Raw genomic sequence first — 21087 nt, 5'->3', positions numbered from 1 at the left:
GCCGGGATCCGAACCCAGGACTTCTTGCTGTGAGGCAGCAGTGCAATGCACTGTGGTTTACAAGATAGTCCTGATCAGACGATATATTATACGCCTAATTAGAGATCAAAACAGCCATTATTGTAAATTATGTGTAATAGTGCTAACGTGTAGCTGAAAGTGTAAAAAGTGTACTTATTATTAATTAATTATTAATAATTTTTCTGGGAACTCCCTTGGAACCTTTTGAAAGTGGTGGGGTGGGGGCGTCCTAGGATCACAAGTTGAGAACCACTGGCCCAACCCCCTTCGACTGAGTCCTTGCAAAAAATGGGGCTCAGTCGTCTCGATTAGTTGCTAGTGGGTACGGAGGCTTCGTGGAACCGCGCATGTGGAAACACCTGCCAGTAGACGACACCTAAACGCCTGCATTGGAAATCTGCTGTGAAAAAAAAAAAAAAAGGGGAAATCTGCTGTATTGAATTCACTTTCGGGGCAAAGCCGTCAATGCTGAAAATTCCAGACGTTGAATCTTTTTTTTACGTGGGAAACGACTGGAACGGAACGGACGAGATTTGGAAGTTCAGAGAGTAGTTTGTTGGAAGTTCAAGGTCTCAAGGAGTTTTCTTCACAGCGCGGTGTCGCTATTCGCCGCACCGTTTCAGGTGAGTTTCTCCTTCCTTTTTAACTTAACAGCATTAAACATTTATTAAAATATATTTTTATTTTATTTTATTAAATTTTTTTTTAGCATGGGAGCGCTGTTTTATCTCGTTCGGCTGTAGGCTGTCAGCATCTTAAAACAACGACTTTACGCCAGTTTTTATTGGCTAAAAACAGGAGCTTTTTGGTCTGACATACTAGCGTGGTTCTCAACTGGTGGGTCGGCGTTTACGTCCACTTTAAAAAAAAATCATCATGACGTCATATCACGTCGCACGTCTGACAGTTAATAAACAAACAAAAAAAACAAACAATCAGCTACAACATTAAAACCACCACTAATAACAACTAATATTGTGTAGGTTCCCCCACGAGCCGCCAGAACAGCTCTGACCCGTCGAGGCATGGACTCCACAACACCTCTGAAGGTGTCCTGTGGTATCTGGCACCAAGACGTTAGCAGCAGATCCTTTAAGTCCTGCAAGTTGTGAGGTGGGGCCCCCATGGATCAGGCTTGTTGTTCCAGCACATCCCACAGACCCTGGCCATCCACATGATGGAGAAGAAAATGGGATTCATCAGACCAGTCCACCTTCACCTTCTTCTGCCCCATGGTCCAGTACTTGGTCACGTGCCCATTGTAGGCACCTTCAGCGGTGGACCGGGGTCAGCATGGGCACTCTGACCGGTCTGCAGCTATGCAGCCCCATACGCAGTAAGCTGCGATGCACTGTGTGTTGTGATACCTTTCTATCATAGAAAGTATTAACTTTTTCAGCAATTTGTGCTGCAGTAGCTCTTCTGTGGGCTCGGACCAGACGGGATAGACTCCCCCCCCCCCCCCCCCCCCCACACACACACACGTGCACCGGTTGTCTTACTTTGGATGCATACCAGGAACACCTCTCAAGACCGGCTGTTTTGGAGATGCTCTGACCCAGTTGTCTAGCTATCACAATTTGGCCCTCATCAAAGACGCTCAGTTCTTTACGCCTTCCCATTTTTCCTGTTTCCAGCACATCAACTTCAGCCACTGCCTTTACACTTGCTGCCTAATATATCCCACTCCTTGACAGGTGCCATTGGAACGTGATGAGCAATGTTATTCACTTCACCTTCACCACTTCATCAGTGGTTTTGATGTTGTGGCTGATTGGTGTATGTGTGTGTATATGTGTGTGTGTGTGTGTATATATATATATATATATGTGTGTGTGTGTGTGTGTATGTATGTGTGTACAGTATATACATATGTGAGTATGTTTAATGTGTGTATCTGTGTATATACAGTAGGCCTATGTATCATACATAAATTAAAACCCCCAAATTGCCATACAATAACAAAACAGAATCAAACAGCTGTTATTAGGGCGCATTAAATCAAAGCAAACCCTCTCACACTTTTAGCTTTCACACTCAAGCTTTTAGGATCATTCATTTCATGACGTCAAGACTATAGACAGATGGACCAGTTGAGAACCACTGCCTTACCGTGTGGACATTTGAATTCATGTGATATTGGGATACGTAGCTAACAAAGTCGTCGATTGAAGTACTTATACATCATTTATTTGAATTAAAAGCAACATCTTTTTCTTAAAAGTTTGCCTGAATTGAATAATGTCAGAGGAATCTAGATTTTTTTTCAGGTGTAAATTCTATGTTTACACTGTATCAAGACCATACATGATGCCGTGTGACCTTTTGGTGCTTGTATACATGCGTGTTCAGTGTGTTTATGGCCCTGGGAAAGAAGAGTCTGTTGGTCCATGCTCTAAGGGCCCTGTAGTGCCTGCCAGAGGGCAACAGGTCAAACAAGTGGTGTCCAGGATGTGAGGAGTCCTTGATGATGATGATGATGATGATGATGATGTTTTTGGCCCTGCAGAGGTAGTGGGAGCAGGCGATCTTCCAGGGTGGGCTGCCAGTGATTTTCTGAGCTGTGTTGATGATTCTCTGGAGAGCTCTCTTGTCTGCTGTTAAGCAGCCGGCATACCACACCAAGATGCCGTAAGCCAGTATGCTCTCAATGGTGGAGTCATAAAAGCCCACCAGCAGCTGTTCTTTCTGGTTGTTCCTCCTGAGCACCCTCAGGAAGTGTAGACGCTGATGTGCCTTTTTAACCACCGCTGTGGTGTTGGTAGACCAGGAGAGATCTTCAGAGAAGGTGTGAACCCTCTCCACACAATCTCCGCTGATGTAGAATGGGGCCGGTTCTGCCCTGTGCCTCCTGAAATCCACAATGAGTTATTTTGTTTTTGTCGTGTTCAGTGTCTGGTGGTTTACTGAACACCACGCCGCCAGTTTCTGGACCTCATCTCTGTAAGCCTACTCGTCACCTCCTGAGATGAGTCAGACTACTGTGGTGTCATCTGCAAATTTGATGACGGTGTTGGTGGTATGGATTGGTGTGCAGCCTTATGTGTACAGAGAGTAGAGTGGACTACTGTCTGTGGTCTCAGCACGCAGTGCTGTGGAGAGCCGGTGCTGAGCGTGAGGGTGGAGGAGAGGTGGGGGACTAGTTTAACAGTTTGCCGGCGGTTTGTGAGGAAGTCCTTTATCCAGGTGCAGGTGGGGGAGGGAAAGCCTAGGCCAAGCAGTTTGTCAAGCAGAATGTCCAGGACTATTGTGTTGAATGCTGAGCTGTAGTCTATGAAGAGCATTCTTACATAGTTACCTCGATGTTCCAAGTGGCTCAGTGCGGTGTGTAGGGCTATGATGATGGCTTCATCTGTGGACCTGTCTTCTCTGTATGCAAACTGACGTGGGCCGAAGGTGGGAGTGAGGCTGGCTTTGATGTACCGAGAGACCAGTCTCTCAAAGCACTTCATGATCACTGGTGTGAGTGCGACTGGCCTGTAGTCGTTTAAGCTGTCGGTGGCTGCCTTTTTTGGAAAAGGGATAATCGTGGCTGATTTTAGGCAGGGTGGAATGGTGGCTTGTGCAAGGAGAGGTTGACTATCTTCGTGAACACACCGACGAGCTGGTTAGCAAATCCTGGGATTTGGAGATTGACATCAATCTATAGATGTGAATAACTTGGCAGAAACAGTTTCAATAGTTTCAAGGGGTGTTTGTGATCAAACACCCTTTGTTTATGGCATGAAATTAAGGTTCTAGAGAGGCAGTGGCTCGTGGTTTTCATAGAGCACTAACAAAGTGATCAGTGTCTGATCTATGGCTTTGAGCGATGTATCATTGGAGTAAAAACTTGTAGTTTTTTTTCCCTCAGCGACATGATACCTGCTTCAGACAAAATTTCATTTTATCTTGTCAGAAACAGAGAATATAAAAGATTCATGGAGATGAATAGAGAATCTGAATTCCATTTGAAACCGACTTGAAGATTAAATGTATGCTTGCTTGAGTGTTTCTAGGCAAATTAGTTATTTATTTATTTATATATATATATATATATATATATATATACAGCCATCAGCCACAACATTAAAACCACTGACAGGTGAAGTGAATAACCTTAATCATCTTGTTCCAATGGCACCTGTCAAGCGGATGGCATATATTAGGCAGCAAGTGAACGGTCAGTTCTTGAAGTTGATATGTTGGAAGCAGGATAAATGGGCAAGCGTAAGGATCCGAGCTATGGCTAGACGACTAGGTCAGAGCATCTCCAAGATGGCAGGTCTTATGGGGTGTTCCCGGGTTGCAGTGGTTAGTACTCTACCTACCAAAGGTGGTCCAAGAAGGACAACCGCTGAACGAGCGACTAGCTCATGGGCACCCAAGGCTCGTTGAAGCACATGGGGAGCAAAGTCTAGCCCGTCTGGTCCGATCCTACAGAAGAGCTACTGTAGCACAAATTGCTGAAAAATGTAATGCTGGCTATGATAGAAATGTGTCAGCACACACAGTGCAACACAGCTTGCTGCGTATAGGGCTGCGTAGCTGAGACCGCTAAGAGTGGCCATACTCACCCCTGTCCACCACCGAAAGTGCCTACAATGGGCACGTGGGCGTCAGAACTGGACCATGGAGCAATGGAAGAAGGTGACCTGGTCTGATGAATCACATTTTCTTTTACATCATGTGGATGGCCGGGTGCATCGTTTACCTGGGGAAGAGATGGCGCCAGGATGCACTATGAGAAGAAGGCAAGCCAGTGGAGGTGGCGTGATGCTCTGGGCAATGTTCTGTTGGGTCCTTGGGTCCTGGCAGTCATGTGGATGTTACTTTGACATGTACCACCTACTTAAACATTGTTGTAGACCAAGTACGCCACTTCATGGCAACGGTATTCCCTGATGGCAGTGGCCTCTTTCTGCAGGATAATGCGGCCTGCATCAATGCAAAAATTGTTTAGGAATGGTTTGAGGAACATGACAAACAGTTCAAGGTGTTGACTTGGCCTCCAAATTCCCCAGGTCCTAATCCGATCGTGCTTCTGTAGGATCCATGGGGGGTTCCACCTTGCAACTTAAACTGTTTTACACCAAAATTAGTGGGTATACCCAGTTTTTTTTAGTGCAGGTAGACCCTTTAAAAATAGGTGATTGATGCCTTTCCCATTGCCAGGAGGGGAGTATACCTTTCTTTTTTTTTTTTTTTGATGTGTCACGTTCAACGTAATAAACTTGCCGGTGAAAGGGTGTGTAATGGTTCCAGTATGAGTGGGGAAAAAAACAGTAGAAGTAGCATGGAGTATCCATGCCCGCACCGGCAGCGCCCGAAGCCTGAGGTCATTCATGGAGGAACCACACACATCCTCCACATCCTCATCGTGGAGGGCTTTCTGCTTTACACCTACGGACCTTTGATCGACGTACTGAACCAACGCTATTTTATTTCCATCCCATATGAAGAATGCAAAAAGAGGAGGTGCTCAAGGAACTACACTGTGCCAGACCCGCCCGGTCTGTTTGACGGTCACATCTGGCCCATGTACGTCAAACACAAGAACATCGCGGCGGAGCGCCTCAAAGAGAAGCGCCTGGAAGAGTACGCAGCCAAGAAGGCCAAGAAGGCCAAAAAGCCAGCACTCATCGCCAAATCCTCCATCTTGTTGGATGTTAAACTATTAATATGAATATTTTGTTAATATTGTTAATATTTTGAGGTGAATATGTCATTTCATATTCATTTCAAACATTATACTGTTGTTAAAATAATAATTAAAAAAAAGACAGGATACAACTTAAATATATCTCAAAGCAATTCTCAATCTCAGTTGGACCAGATATTAGAAGTTATTTCATAACTTGATATATCTTAAAAATACCTTCCTGACATCACTGTTCACAGTCAACCTTGTTCCTCTCATTATATCAACATTTTGCTTGTCTTTCAAAGCCACCACAGGCTCCGTTGCTTCATCACAGACCCATGTGTTGCATGTTTGCCCAAACTCCAAGGGACCAGATCAAAATGCTGTACTGCCCAACAGAGGAGTAGAGTAGTAGATCAACTACTTGCAGTGTAAAAACAGGTTAATTATAGGGGTTACATATACAGGACCGGTGCAGCACCGGTCCTGAGCCGGTGTAGTTTTGGCCATGTCAATGTTGAAAATGGGTGGTATTCCCCTTTAAGAGATCACCGGTGTGGCACCGGGTCTTAAATTTGTCATTGAGTGCTTGATGCTGTGAAGTGTTTAACTCACAGTATACATAACTGACCTCTGGAGACGGTTGCCATGACTAACTTTAATAGGGCGGTTCAAGCCAGGGCCATTGTGGCCCATGGGGTTATGGGGGGTGGGACACGTAGGCGATGAAAGCAGTGGCTTGGTCTAGGATGCACTGAAATTCCTCAACATTGTTAATTTCTAAATAACGCAGAAATATAAGGTGAAATCAGGTCGTTATTTCATAAAAACGAAATTAAATGAATTTCCTCATATAGATAAAGATGAAAAAAATTCAAATGGGTGGATGACAAGAATGTAGCTTTGGAATAGAAGTATTGGTTTTCCAAATAGTGGTGTGCTTGTGTTAAATACGGCATAATAGAACATATATGAGAAGGTAATTGTGTTGTGTAGTGCCGGGTATTGGAGTTTGATACTTTAATGGTGTTGAAAGTATCCGAAACAATCCATGGAGCTCAAGTACCAAACTTCCTCACCTGAGCAATTGATCTCTTCCGGCAATGGTTCAAGATTGAAACGAAAGGGTTGTACATTAAAAGCAAATATTTTCATTTACTTGGGAAGTCACATTTTCATCATTGTTGTGGGTTATGGTGTACAGAGTTCACTATTTAGTGTACAGAGAGGACATTTTAATAGTTAAAAACAATCGCTGCCATTGGTTAGATGATGGGAAACGTTTGTTTTTATTTTAATCGTCTTAGTCAGCTGTTTTTCTCTCTAAATGTCTTAATTTCCCTCATTTAGGGGTTAGTTAAGCGTTGAGAATACACTTAACGTTAATGCTAATATAGGGAACATATTCTTCACTGCACACAATCCCACCAGGGTTTCAGTTACATCTCCAGCTTAGGGCTGGAGATGTAATCGGCTAATGTGTGGCTGTTACCTGTTGAGCAATGGGCCTCACTTTTCACCTTGCTATCCTATTCATTTATGGATTTCAGGCTTTTATAACATCAGAAGATGTCATTACTAGCATTGATAGCGATACCTTAACTCTTATCACAGTTCCTCATAGCATTTAGTGCAATATGCAACTTTATTTTCCAGCTCATTCCCTCACTGTTTTGTCTTAAAAACACTTCTTGGTGAGTGTAGTAACACCAGGGTTTATGTGGAAATGTTCACCAGTGGTTCTTTTATGATCGAGTTTTCACTTGGTTCAAAGTAGACTGGCTACTTTAAGCTTCTGCATTGCACCGGGATCTTTTGACTCATAGATGACCATGCGGACCACTAAGCTATCTCGTCCTCCTGCTCTGCTTGTGCCGACGTACAGGAATGTTGAAGGTCCTATTGTTTTCATCGCATATCTGCTTTAAGAAAATCATGTATCTTGTTCCAGACAAATGCTCAGCACCCATGTCCATGCATTTTTACAGTAGCTGATATACTGTAACTGTATAACTAGTGTCCCCTTTCAGGTCAAAGCACATGGGGTGATGTGTTTTTCTAGTCCAGTTATTAATGTTGAGTTTCGTTACCAACCCTAGGCGTTTTTTAAATGACTGTCCGCATCGTTTTTAGAGTCGAACCTTTTATTCATAGCAGTATCATCAGACAACAATGTCAATAACAACTGCATGCAATGCACCATGTTTCTCTGGTATAATAGATATGGCCTAAACAATATTTTTGTTCATGCTTCAATTGCTATATGTGCCTTTAACTATATTCAAGTTTACTTTCCATTGTTGCCACTCTTTGTCTGTAGTTAGCTGCGAAAGTCGCATTCAATTTGACAGGGAATTCGATTGTAAAGAGCGAAAACTGTCATCAATGCTGCTACTTGCCATGGCAACACTGTAAATTTTTAAGTTATGTGAACCACACCGACATATCAGGGTGGTTTGAATTGGAGTCAAACAAATGCGACTCCATGCAGCTGTTTGCAGTTCAGACTAACTATAAAACGCCAGATCTCTGTCACATGCAAGGGGGAAATCCAAATTGGAACACTTTCCACTGTAGCTTTTGCTGTAGAACTTTTTTGAAGAAAGGTCACCATTTTCTTTTATAATAAATGTCAGCCTTCTTACTGTAAAGGAGATAGTCTCTTGCGAGCTGATTGCATAGTATTTAATACCGATCAACTTTACACGGAAGGCCATAAAGCATGTCCATATGTCACAGAGACTTCAAAGGCGGGACCGCCTGGCTTTGGCACTTCAGAATGTTAACCCCTAATCCTTGCTCTGTTGCGCACCTTCCTAAATCTGGGGCCCCTTTTACAGGGAAATGTATTATACGGGGGGTCAATGACAGTATGTGAGGGAAGATATTCCATGCAGCTGTCAGCCCAGACGATATTTAGCCTCCATTCTGGAAATTCTTGGAGTCAAGCCAGTGGTAGAGCCCTGTCTTTCTGAGGGCGGGGGGGTAGTAATTATATTGTGCTGAGCTTTGTCTCATTGTGATTGTCTTGTTTCTGTGTCGAAGTACTGTAGCACAGAGGACTATCGCAGTTTTCTTTGGTTTGCACCTTTACCTCTCAGCTGTTTTAACAGGTTACTTGAATCAAGGAACTTACACACAACTAGATCCTATCGTAGAGTGTTTCGTTGCCTACCATTACAGGTGGTTCCCGGCTCACAAAAGGAAGCTTTCTACCATGCTGTAGTTAACCCATTGCCGGATGTTTTGCCTGATTTGGAACAACTCTTGAGAAGGGACCACAAAGGGAGGGATCCCCCTTCGAGGCCAGCCAGGCTGCAATATATGCTACAGAGTGGGCAACCTCCCCAACTGACACTTTGCACCATGATTATAAGCAAGCTTTCACTGTCTACAAGCAGCTACTGTGTGCAACCAAGCAACAACAATCATGCGCATTTGTTTTTTGTGAAATAGTATCTATTTGAATGTTTAGATCAGGTTTCCCTCGATAAGGAAAACAGGAACAATAAAATGACAGGAACAACAGGAACAATAAAAAAAGTTGAGGTGTTAAGCATATCCCAGATTTAAAAACAGCTGTACAATATAAATAGAAGGGAAGAGAACGGAAGGTAATTGCAAAGGAATGCACTGTTTGTGGTGTCAATGAAAATCACAAAGCGCCGTGAAACAGGTGTCGCAACACAACGGGGGTTAGGCGGGGCGGTGAGGTTTATGTCTCTCATGGTGGGGGTCTCGGTGTGTGTGATGGGGGCCAGGCTGATAAAAACGGTATTCAGTAGAGCTCCCTTCAGCATGCCCTTGTTCATTTTGAACCATTACACATCGACAGAGCTCCGCGTTGAGGGATTGAGCTCTCTGGGGCAGGATTACAAGCAGGAACGGGGGGGTTGAGGGGCCTTGGGACACCTCTCGCATGAATGCAGGGTGACGTGTAAGCTCTTCTTGTGTCCAGTCACAAGGGACGGCCCATCACTACACCCTTTTGGCCCTTGCAATAACAAAAGATACTAAGGCTGCACTTGGATTTTTAGGTGGTATGATATTATTATTGTTAATATTATTATTATTATCAGGGGTCCATCCTGCAGGGCTGGAACATCATTGTTAAAACACGGTTCTTGTTTAAACTAAATGACACGAGAGGTACATTCAGTGACGTAAGTGCACAGTGATTGGTCCAGACATAAGTCCACGGTGATTGGTCGAACCCATGAGTGTGAGAAATGTGAAAAAACACATTTTACTCAGTCCGACCTGACCAAGTCCTATCGCCCTGGGCGGTGGCTGGCCCACAGCGATGAGAGAACGCAGTGGATCACCGTTACAACACTGTACAGACCTGGTATCAATCTGGATAACCGATGCTGAGACGTCATATATCAGTGGTTTATTTGTCACATACATATACATACGTTCATACCTATAAGCAGTAAAATGTCTTTTCAATGCACCCAGAGATTATGCACAATGGTTACTAAACCGAACATAATAGCTAACCCAATTCCTGCCTAGCTAACTAACTGAAACTAACTAATTCCTAAAACGTGATGCAATTAGTGAATAGAATGATTAAAATAAAATAAAAATCTTGACTCTTGAATCAGCCTCTGAGAGTGGAGTTGTTTTACCACAAGTGTCATTGTGAGTGATAGCAATGACAAAACCTGGTTAACAGTCACACAAAGAAGGCTGTTTTTTGTAACTTGTGCTGCGTTTCACAGAACCAGGAAAACTGTAATACAAACATAAAATGACTAAACTGGACCTGTGTTTTGCTGCCTGCAGCTATATTTAGGGGTCCATGGATATTGTTCGGGAAAAATTATCTGAATTTTGAAATCTAAAACAATTTGACAAACAGAAGAATGGCAGAAGCTACAAACACAGTTTGCATGTCGCTTGTTTGAACCAGTATGTCACAAACACCTTGTGGTTGAAGTTTCATCCAAATCGATCCACATACGGAGCAGAAGTTAGTGAAAAACAGACAAAATTTGACCGATATCACAGACAATGCATTTAACACCAAAATATGTCCAACTGGCTAAAAGTATCTGGAACACAACAATTGCAAAACACGCTTGAGGTGTTGTTTAAACCAAAATGAACAAAATGAACAAGATGATATATTGAGTAAGTCGCTTTATGACGTCGTTATACAATGTACTTTAAATGTGCAGGTTCTGATTCAGAATGTACATTGGCACTATGTCCAGTGTGCGGGGTGTAGACTTCGTCACTCATTAGTGGTTTGACATAACAAACTAGGTGTTTACTTATATATTTATGTACTTTCTTACCTAGTAGATGTCTGAAGATCTGTTCGATTGATATCTTATCTCTTTGGTCCCCATTACTTTTCCGTAGTCCACAAAAACTCGTGACCACATTGAGTTGAGTCCAGTCAAATGTGGGCTTGAGTGATGCGTATTTCATGGAAACGTAATTTATTGAAAAAGTAATCCAAGGAAAAAAAGTCACCACTAAAATTACGTAAGTTCAACTGCTATCGTAAATCTCCTTAATCATTATATATATCAATACGTAAACCTACGTAAATACATCATAATTAACGCATGCAAAGACCCAACGTCACCTACCGTAACCGAGAATGCACATGTTTTTACATAAAACAAGGTAAGTTAAAACAATGACAAGATTTGGTTTAATGTAAAAAATATATAAATATATAACTTTTTTTTTTTAAAGAAACATTGTGTATAAACAGTTACAGCTAAACGTAGCAGATTTAAATAAGAAGACAGAAAATGTTGAGCATTAACAAGTTCTTCCATAGTAACTGTAACATGTACCCAAAATGAATAAACTGGACCCCATGTAATGCTGCCTGCAGCTATATTTATTATAATTATTATTATTATTATTTAGTATAGTTTAGTATAAATACTGTGTACTCAGTCTTGGGAACCAATAAAAATACTGGAATCCTCAGTTTCAAGCTCAGTTTCAGTGGCCCTGAGTGTTTAATTTCCTGTAACTGACAACTGAGAACTCAATTAAACTACGGCAGTTAAATTGGCGTCTGGTTCAGATATAGAAACATTTTTTTTAAGTACTAGTGCATCTGTTCTGGACCCCAACATCATTGGTTTTAGTGAATCCCAGTTATTAATAGTTAGGGTCCAGCATGCGTCACTGTGTCATTACATCAGCTGATGTTGCGTTCAATGGAAACTCACAACAATTGTTACTCGTTTTAGTAGTAATGCTGATGTAAAGAGGAGTGACAGCACGAAATGATGCTAAGTTCCATGGGAACTTGAAAAATTGTTTTTGGTGTGAATACTGGACCCCGTGTATAGCTGCCTGCAGCTATATTTATAATTATTACGGTCCGAGCCCACAGAATGTAGTCAAAGACCGTATTGTTATTGCTCTGTTTAAGCCTGTATTGTTATTGCTCTGTTTCTTCTTCTTCTTCTTCTTCTTCTTCTTCTTCTTCTTCTTCTCTTTCTTCTTCCGCCAAATTGAATCGGCTTTTTGATACTTGAAAACTCACGAAACTTTGCACACTCGTCAGTCCCGGTGTGCAAGTTGATATTCTACGGGTCCCGTGCATGGGTGTGGCAAAATGGCTGCCCACGCCCCCTAGAAAATAAAAGAAAATCGAACCGATTCTCACACACACACACAATGCGGCATTATATTGCCACACTGTGTGTGTTTTTGTAAATTCTGTGTGTTTTGTCATGGATGTCATTGCTGCTGCAACACTGGAATTTCCCTTTGGGGATTAATAAAGTATTTTTATCTTATCTTATTTACTTTCATCATTCACATTCACTTTTTTTCCACGAAAACTCAAGAAATTCGGTACACATATGTAACCTCACTAGACTTAAAAATATCTATATTGGTACCATGACCAAAATTTGATGGACCTTCCGAGATCGAGCCACAGGTACGCTTCGACAGTTGGATTACATCCTAGTGAGGAAGAGGTGGAGGAACTCCATCATGAATGCAGAACCATACTCCACATTCAGTTCTGTGGGCTCAGACCACCGCGTGGTCTCCATGCGGGTGAGACTGAGCCTCAGGGTCCCTAAACCAAGTCCTAAGATCTGGCGGGACTGGAAAGCGTTCTCAAACGACCCTGGCCTTCAAACCAGGTACACGGAGGAGGTGAGGAAGCGTTTCCAGCAGCTGGACAAAGTAGCGGAGTCCAGCAACGAATACACACGTTTCATTGCTGCGAACGAGGAGGCGACCAAACTATGTGTGCCCATGATGGAGAGAGTCAGATCCTCCCGGCGATCGAAACACCCTGAGGTAGTAGCGGCGCGAGGGTATGTGGAGGAAGCCCGCCTCAACTATGAGCGGGTACCAACAGTGGAGAGACGTAGGGAGCTGAACGAAGCCAAACAGCTCCTCTTCAACACCTACGACACCATTAAAGGGGAGGAGCTGATGGAGAAAGTGCAGAGAGTGAAGGCAGCGCAAGGTGGACAGAGATATGGGGAGGCCTGGAGGGTAATCAATGAAATGACCGGGAGGAAGAGGACCAAAGAGGGACAGGTCGACGGACACAGCCCTGAGGAGAGGGTGACAACCTGGGCCAGGCACTTCCAGAGGCTGCTGGGAGAGACGGCGGAAGCAGTGGAGCAATATGTGCCAACAGTCCTCCAAGACCTGGGACTTGATGATGGTCCCTTCACGGCTGGGGAGGTCGCCAGGGCAAAAACCACCGTGAAAGTGGGGAAAAGTGCCGGTCCAGATGGTCTACCCCCAGAGGTCCTGAAGAAATGTGATCTCGACGACATCTTTCTAGATTTCTGCAACCTTGCTCTGCTGCACAATCGGCAGCCTGATATGTGGTCTCTATCGAACATCATCCCAGTGCCCAAGGCTGGAGATCTCTCGAAACCGGACAACTACCGAGGCATTAGCCTGACATGTATCCCTGCAAAGATCTACAATCGCATGATACTGAACAGGATAAGACCTGCCATCGACCCTCATTTGAGGGAGAACCAGAACGGCTTTCGGGAGGGGAGAACAACAACAGCCCAGATCTTGGCACTCAGGAGAATAATTGAGGAGGTGAGGAAGGACAACCTGACCGCAGTTCTGTGCTTCATTGATTTCAAAAAGGCTTTTGACTCGATCCACAGAGGCATGATGGTGAAAATCCTTAGGGCGTATGGAATTCCTCCCAACCTACTCCGAGCAATAGAGACCATGTACGCAGGAACAAGGGCCAAGGTGATGACCCCAGATGGCAACAGCGAGGAGTTTGACATCCTGGCTGGCGTTATGCAAGGGGACACACTAGCCCCCTTCCTCTTCATCATAGTCCTCGATTACGCACTCAGGAAGGCAATCAGCGGGCGAGAGCAGGAACTTGGCTTCACGCTAACACCAAGGAGGTCGAGACGACATCCCGCAGTGGTCCTCACAGACCTTGATTATGCGGATGACATCAGTCTGCTCTCCAATAATGTGGAACAAGCACAAGAACTACTGAAAAGGGTAGAGCTGGAGTGCGCCAAAGTAGGCCTGAGGCTAAATGCCAAGAAAACTGAGGTCATCACCTATAACGTTCCACCAGAACATCAACCTCTGACTACAGCAGGAGGAACTGTGCTGAAAGAAGTCGATGACTTCAAGTACCTGGGTTCATGGGTCAACTCAACTGAGCAAGATCTGAAAGTGAGGAAGGCACATGCATGGAGGGCCCTGAAAGGCATGTCCAGTGTATGGAACTCCAACCTCCCCCGCCAAATCAAACTCAGCTTCTTCTATGCGACAGTAGAGTCCGTTCTCCTCTATGGCAGTGAATGCTGGTCCCTGAAGCCAACCCTAGAGAAGTCCCTGGACGGGTGCTACACCAGGATGTTGCGTGTAGTGCTTAACATCAGCAAGAGTACACATGTAACCAACAGAATTCTGTACGAGGGAATACCAAGGGTGAGCGAGAAGATTTCTGTAAGGAGAATGAGACTAGCAGGACACTGCGAAAGACACCAGGAGCTGCCAGCCAGCAAACTGGTACTGTGGGAGCCAACACATGGGCACCGGTCACGAGGACGTCCCACTTTAACATATGTGGATGTACTCAAGAATGATGCGGGAGCACAAAGCACCAACGAGCTGGCCAGATGTATGGAGAACCGGGATGACTGGAAACAACGATGGAAGGCTCGTCTGAGGACGACCTAGAGAGAGAAAATCCAACAGGAAGTAGTTCATGTTTAATCAAAGGTGCCATTTTAGTCACTTTTTGGTCGATTTTTTATGCTTTGTTCTTCGCATACTCCTCCTAGGCGATTTATTGGATCGACTTCAAACTTGCTGTGTGTCTACAAGACACCTTCACGATTAAAAGTTATTAAAAGATGTAGTTTTTGTCAGATGGTTCGGGCGGGGCAAATCCTTGAATTTCATGTTCGAAAAAGGCACTGTTTATGTGACAGTGTAAATTTTTTAATTTTCATGCTCTGTACTTTCACAAACTCCTCCTAGACGATTTTTCGGACACCAACGACACTTGCCCATCGAGGACCCGGTCATCGCTGCTTGCAGAATTAATTATTATTATTGTGGTTGGGTGTGTACATTCCTAGTGTCTAAATCCAGTTGCACACTGGGAGGTAATCTTTTGTCCCACAAATGTGTGTTTGAAGCAGATGTTTTCAAAATACCAAAAGCTGTACTCTGTAAGACAGCGGGTCTTAATTGTGGATTTCAAAGTCCACCACCTGGGATTAAAGATGGGAACCTTGAGCAGCGGCTGAGATGAGGCAGTTCTTGTTACGGCAGAAGCTTTCAGTACTATAACAGTGGCAGTAACCAGTATAGACAGAAACTGAACACCCTTCAAACCGAAGCAACGCCATCTCACCTACCCTCTTGCCTCAACAGACTTCTACTGACATGAAAGTCTGTAGTCACCAGGTAGTAAATGTCCAGTTTATCATAGTAAATGTCCAGTAACTTATCACGTCATTTTATCACTTTCATTCGCTAAAAGATAAAGCTACAGAATTGTAGCTTTACCACTCGAATCCTGTACACACCACCAAGTGCTCCAAGTACCCAAGATCTTTCTAACCAGAAGAATCATTGTCGAACAAAAAAAATGTTTTTAATAAAAGCAGTTTAGCATTTATACCTATAGTTAGTTACATTCCAGGAACATAACAGTTTATTTGGCCCTGACAGAGTTGAGGTCAAGCCCGGGCAGCCTGGCCGGCTCTGCAGGCCTTTGTTAAATTTTAGCCACTCACTCATCCATCCGCCTTTGCTCAGCTTTCTCCACATGCCTATGGAATTATATATCCATCAACTCGTAAGAATATTGAAAGAGAGAATCCGTGGTGGACGGCTATACCTCTCGACCTCCGAATTCTCCCCTTCAGTGTAAGATGCCCCACTTCAGCCTCAAACTTAAGCTTAACTTTGTAGAAGGATTTTCTTATTTTTAGGCCATTCTTTCTCAGGGCCAATAATATTCTGCATATTTACCTGTGGCTTGTTAATTACAGGCCTGGGATTTTTAACGCACAGTCAGCCCTCTTTGAGACGTCCATCCACTCTTCAAGCACACTTGAATGATTTGAATGATTTGTTAAATTTTAGCCACTCAGTCATCCATCCACTTATGCTCAGCTTTCTCAACATGCCTGTGAAATTATATATTCATCAACTTGTAAGAATATTGAAAGAGAGAACGGCAGAGGTGGTCAGCGGCGGACACACCCCCGACCTCCGGATTTTCCACTTCAGTGTAAATTGCTAACACTGCAATCCTGTCTTAGTTTGCCCCCTGGAGATCATGTTAATAATCTTTCATGATGACAGCCACTAAACTTCTCAGATGCTGCTTGTTGGGGGTCTAAAAGCAGAAACTACAGTGGGTTTCTGGCAGTCCAAGGTGTTTTCTGAGTGTTTTTCTTTGCACAGATGGGGGTTAAGATCAGGGAATGCTGTTGATTTCTATGTGAAATGTGGGCCTGTAAAGCCCTTTGGAACTGTACTGTGATTAAGGGCTATACAAATAATCTTGACTTCAAAGTCAAAGAGTTTTATTTTTCAAATGCACAGTATAAAACAGGGTCATTCTGAACAGTGAAATTATTATGACAAGGCAAGCGATAACTACGTAGAAGACATTGAAAGAAGAAATTCGAAAGTTAGAAAGTGTCAGCAAATAAGGGCAAGCCTGAAGGCCTGGGGATAAAAACAGTTTTTATCCTGTCTGGTTGTCCATGCCTGAATGCTCCGGTAATGGCTACCAGGTTGCAGCAACGTGAACAGTCCATAGCCTGGGTGGCTGTAGTCTTTTATGATTTTCTAAGGGATCGTGTGTGGTAGATGGCAGCCGATGATGCGCTGCGCTGTCTTTACCACCCTCTGGAGGGCCTTGCGAGCAGCAGCTGAGCAGCTTCCGTACCAGGCAGTAATGCAGCCAGAGAGGATGCTCTCATTGGTGCACCTGTAGAAGTTGGTGAGAGCTTTGGCAGACATGCTAAACCTCTTGAGTCTTCTCAGGAAGTATAGGTGCTTTTGGGCAATTTTTACTGCCAGGTCTACTTGCCTGGACTGGGTGACGTTGAAGCAAGAGACTCTCCACTGCAGCTCCATGGATGTGAATGGGGGCATGGGCTTGACTTGACTTGGCTTGATACTTTGACGTGAAGATATCTAGTCTGAAGGTGTGTCATAATAGTGAATTGATTGTATTTCCACAACAAACAATATTAATTAACTCAAGGTGTGGCCTTTAAACTATTGGTACGGACGAGGACGCAACATAGGAAGTGGGAAATTCTTGCCACTAGCTTGCTGGTATGCTAGCAGACCGTGCTGTGGTATGGGTGGAGTGTGGAGTTGGGGCTTGACTCTGGACTAGTCCATAGAAAATGTGCTTATTGTTATGTGCTAAACAAACTAAATGTATTTTTCATTGCCTTTTGCCATCTTTTTTTGTCAATCTTATCCTCAACCGCTTGTATACACAATTGAAGAATACAATACACACTGTTTTCTTATTTATGCCTGTGTATGACAGCTTATCTAATAGGTGATGTGCAGTGCAAGGCACCCTGTCAACACCTTTCAAGGCAAGTAGACTTAAGGGTCGAGAATCACTCTCCACATGTCTGTGCGTTCCTTGAGATTAGACAAGGGCTCAAATAAAATAAAATATGTTATTGCTTTTGGGCTTGACAGCGTTTCCTTTAAATATCTTCATTTATCGTGCTTAACAATGTTATTATGGGTATAATCAGTAGTCTATAAGGTCTACAAAAATACTGAAATATTTTGTAGGTTCATCCAAGTGGGAATAATAAGAATAAGACATTCTTAATGTAAGCCACATCATATTAATGCCTTCTCATACGTTCAGACCTACATATTTTTATTGTACTCAAGAACGAATCAGATCTGAATAAAAACCTGATGAACTCAACTTTGTTTGGGGAAACGTCAAATATGTTTGCAAAATTCCCGAATAAGGCCCAGTGATTCTGTTGTTATTGTACTGAACTCTATGGAAATCCCATACCCAAAATTGTAGGGTTTAGACTTGTAAATTTTGTAACATCTTGCACTGCCAATGTTCTTCCACGAGTCTCAGAGCGAGCTGCCCAAGTCTAGGCTGCTCTATTATTTATGCTCCCAGAATGGAAAAAGTGTATTAAAAAAACAAGAAACACACAAAATATAAATTCAAATACACAATTCCTCTCTTCCTCATTTGAAGCGTGTGGATACCCATTCTCAATGGACAGAAGAGGCTTTATTTTATAAATGAACACAGGACAACCTTGCAAGATATAATTTAGTCAGCCTTCAAGTCAAACTCCAGCTTAACTTTGCAGAAGGATTTTCTTATTTTTGGGCCATTCTTTCTCAGGGCCAATTATGTGCTGCAAATTCACCTGTGTCCTGTTAATTACAGACCTGAGATTTGGTGCAAAGTTAACGCAGTCAGCGGCGTGTGTGTATATAGTGTGTGTGTGTGTGTGTGTGTGTGTGTGTGTGTGTGTGTATACAATTTTTTTGCTGGTGAAAGTTAGAGGAGGATACTAAATATAAACACAATGATCACTGTTTATTTATCATCATTGACTGTCTTCTATCCTATGTTGAAGGACTTCTGGAGAAACTTTTCAGTTGCTCCGCTGAGTCCGATCCCGCCCGTCATTCCAGCTTTGCACGCGACGGGGAGGGACAGTCCATTAAAGATATGGGGGGATCTCTTTTGTGTGTGTCCGATTATTATTAGTTATTTCTAGGGCTGTACCCGACTCAGAATTTTGTCAGTCCAATCAGATTTGGTTTTTAAACGTGAATATGTACGGGGCATGGGGGGGGTTTATGAGTTGCTGGAAATTTCCAGACCCACCCTTCCTGGGAAAAACAGGAATTAAATTAAATATTTGTGGTTCTGCGCCCTGATCCCTCCCCCTCTGTGCCCACGGCGTGCCAGCGATGGGGTGCCCGTGATCGTGCGCCAAAACAGTGTTTTATAAGTAGGTAATTTTATTTTACTTTGTTTCCTTATGTAGTGAAACAAGCTCTCGGACAATCGTGCACACAAACCATGTGCCAGGAACGACGCGGATAAGATCCAGACACAGCACACAGTACGGAGAAAGTATAGAAGCTTTATTTACAAAGGTGGGAATAAGATGATCTGGGAATGGAATAAAGGGCAGATGGGTCGTTCGGGGGCCAGAGCGCGCAGGCCGAAGGCACACGGCTCCGAGTGTGGACAGGCTGGTGATGAGGCATAGACAGACAAGAATGCAGGCAAGCACGAGGGAGGTTTTCTGGAGATGAGGGGCGGAAATGGTCAGACAAGGCAAGGAGCAACAAATAAAAATTAAACAGACAGCAGTCTGGAGAGGGTGATGGTGGAGACGGCTTGACCTGAGAGACGTGAAAGGTTAGGTTGATACGCATAGTGAAATGGAGCTAAACTGCGGTGGGGTTAATTATGTAGGTTACTTCAAAAGGGCCAAGGAACTGGCGAGACGATTTATTACATCTGGTTTTCAAAGTGATATCTTTGAAATCCACATGTAAGAGCCAGACCTGTTGACTGGGTGTGTAGTTGGGGGCTGGGACCTGAGTGTGGTCTGCAAAGCGCTGGTTCCACTGGGCAGTCCGAAGCAGGCCGGACTTGGTTTCCCTCCAAACCTTGGGCCAGCCCCAGAAATTAGTCGCACCGATGGCACTGCCCCTTCCTCCTCCTGGGCCGGGAACTGGTAACCTAGGGAGGACACAAAGGGAGAGAGACCAGTGGCAGAGAATGAGTTGGACTTGTGTGCATACTCTACCCAAACTAACTGGGAACTCCAAGAGGAGGGGTTGGAGCAGACAACACAGCGGAGAGACGCTTCAAGGTCCTGGTTGGTGTGTTCCGACTGCCCATTGGTTTGCGGGTGAAAGCCAGATGAGATGCTGACCGTGGCTCCCAAGGCCCGACAGGGGACATGAACTGGGGGCCACGGTCTGAGACAATATCTACTGGGAGACCGTGCAGGCGGAAGACATGGCGGGCCATGAGGTCAGCGGTCTCCCAGACGGAGGAAAGTTTGGGCAAGGCGACGAAGTGAGCCGCCTTAGAGGAGGGCAAGCCGGTGACAAAGCCCTGGGCGACATGTGACCAGGGGTGGCTGGGAGTAGGCAAGGGAAGGAGTAAGCCCACTGGGGGGTGGTATGAGGCCTTACTTCGAGTGCAAATGGTGCAGGACAAGCTCCCATGCGTCCATAGCCATAGAGTGCCACCAGAAGCTTCTTCGTGTGGGACAGAGGGTCTGTCCGGGGTGACATGAGAACCTTGAGTTGTGCCCCCATTGGAGAACCTGGGAACGAACAGAGTCCGGGACAAACAGGCGGTTGGGAGGCACACCTTCAGGGTCGGATTGCGCCCTCTGAGCATCCCGTACCACCGACGGTCGATCGATCTCCCAAGACAGGGCCCCTAGAACACGAGTGGAGGGCAGGATGGTGTCGGGACTAGGTGGAGCCTCTCGGAAGTCAAACTGGCTGGAGAGGGAGTCAGGCTTGACGTTCTTGGACCCCGGCCGATACGTGATGGAAAATTAAATTGTCCGAAACACAGGGCCCAACGGGCTTGACGCGAGTTCAGTTGTTTGGAGGACTGAATATAGGCAAGGTTCTTGTGCTCCCTCAAGCCAGTGCCTCCACTCCTCCAGGGTAAGCTTTATAGCTCCCTGTTGCCTACATCTTTAGAGCTTATAGAGCTTATTGTGCGTAATCACCGGGTGTCATGACATTTCACTGCATATATGATTGACCGTATGTATATGTATGTGACAAATAATCTCTGGAACTTCAACTTGAACATCATTGTTGTGCTCTGCCGGGGAGAGACGACGTGAGAAGAAGGTACAGGGATAAAGCTTGGAGTCAGGACCAGAGCGTTGGAGGCATCAACC

At 44.3% G+C, this 21087-nt stretch overlaps 1 protein-coding gene across 1 annotated transcript in view; it reads left to right on the top strand.

Annotated features, from left to right (window-relative positions):
* The first annotated feature begins 424 nt into the window (after positions 1-424).
* The window catches only part of LOC307241732 (semaphorin-3F-like), a 70174-nt gene continuing 49511 nt past the window's right edge, over positions 425-21087 (top strand). Inside the window, exon 1 of the mRNA XM_080015946.1 lies at positions 425-644. The gene's annotated coding sequence lies outside the window, so the exon portion shown is untranslated. The remainder of the gene's footprint in view (positions 645-21087) is intronic.

Source organism: Zeus faber (assembly GCF_960531495.2).
Source record: "Zeus faber genome assembly, chromosome: 15".
NCBI classification, from domain to species: Eukaryota; Metazoa; Chordata; class Actinopteri; order Zeiformes; family Zeidae; genus Zeus; species Zeus faber.
Note: the sequence above shows the minus strand (reverse complement) of the source record. Positions and strands in the feature narration are given on the sequence as shown.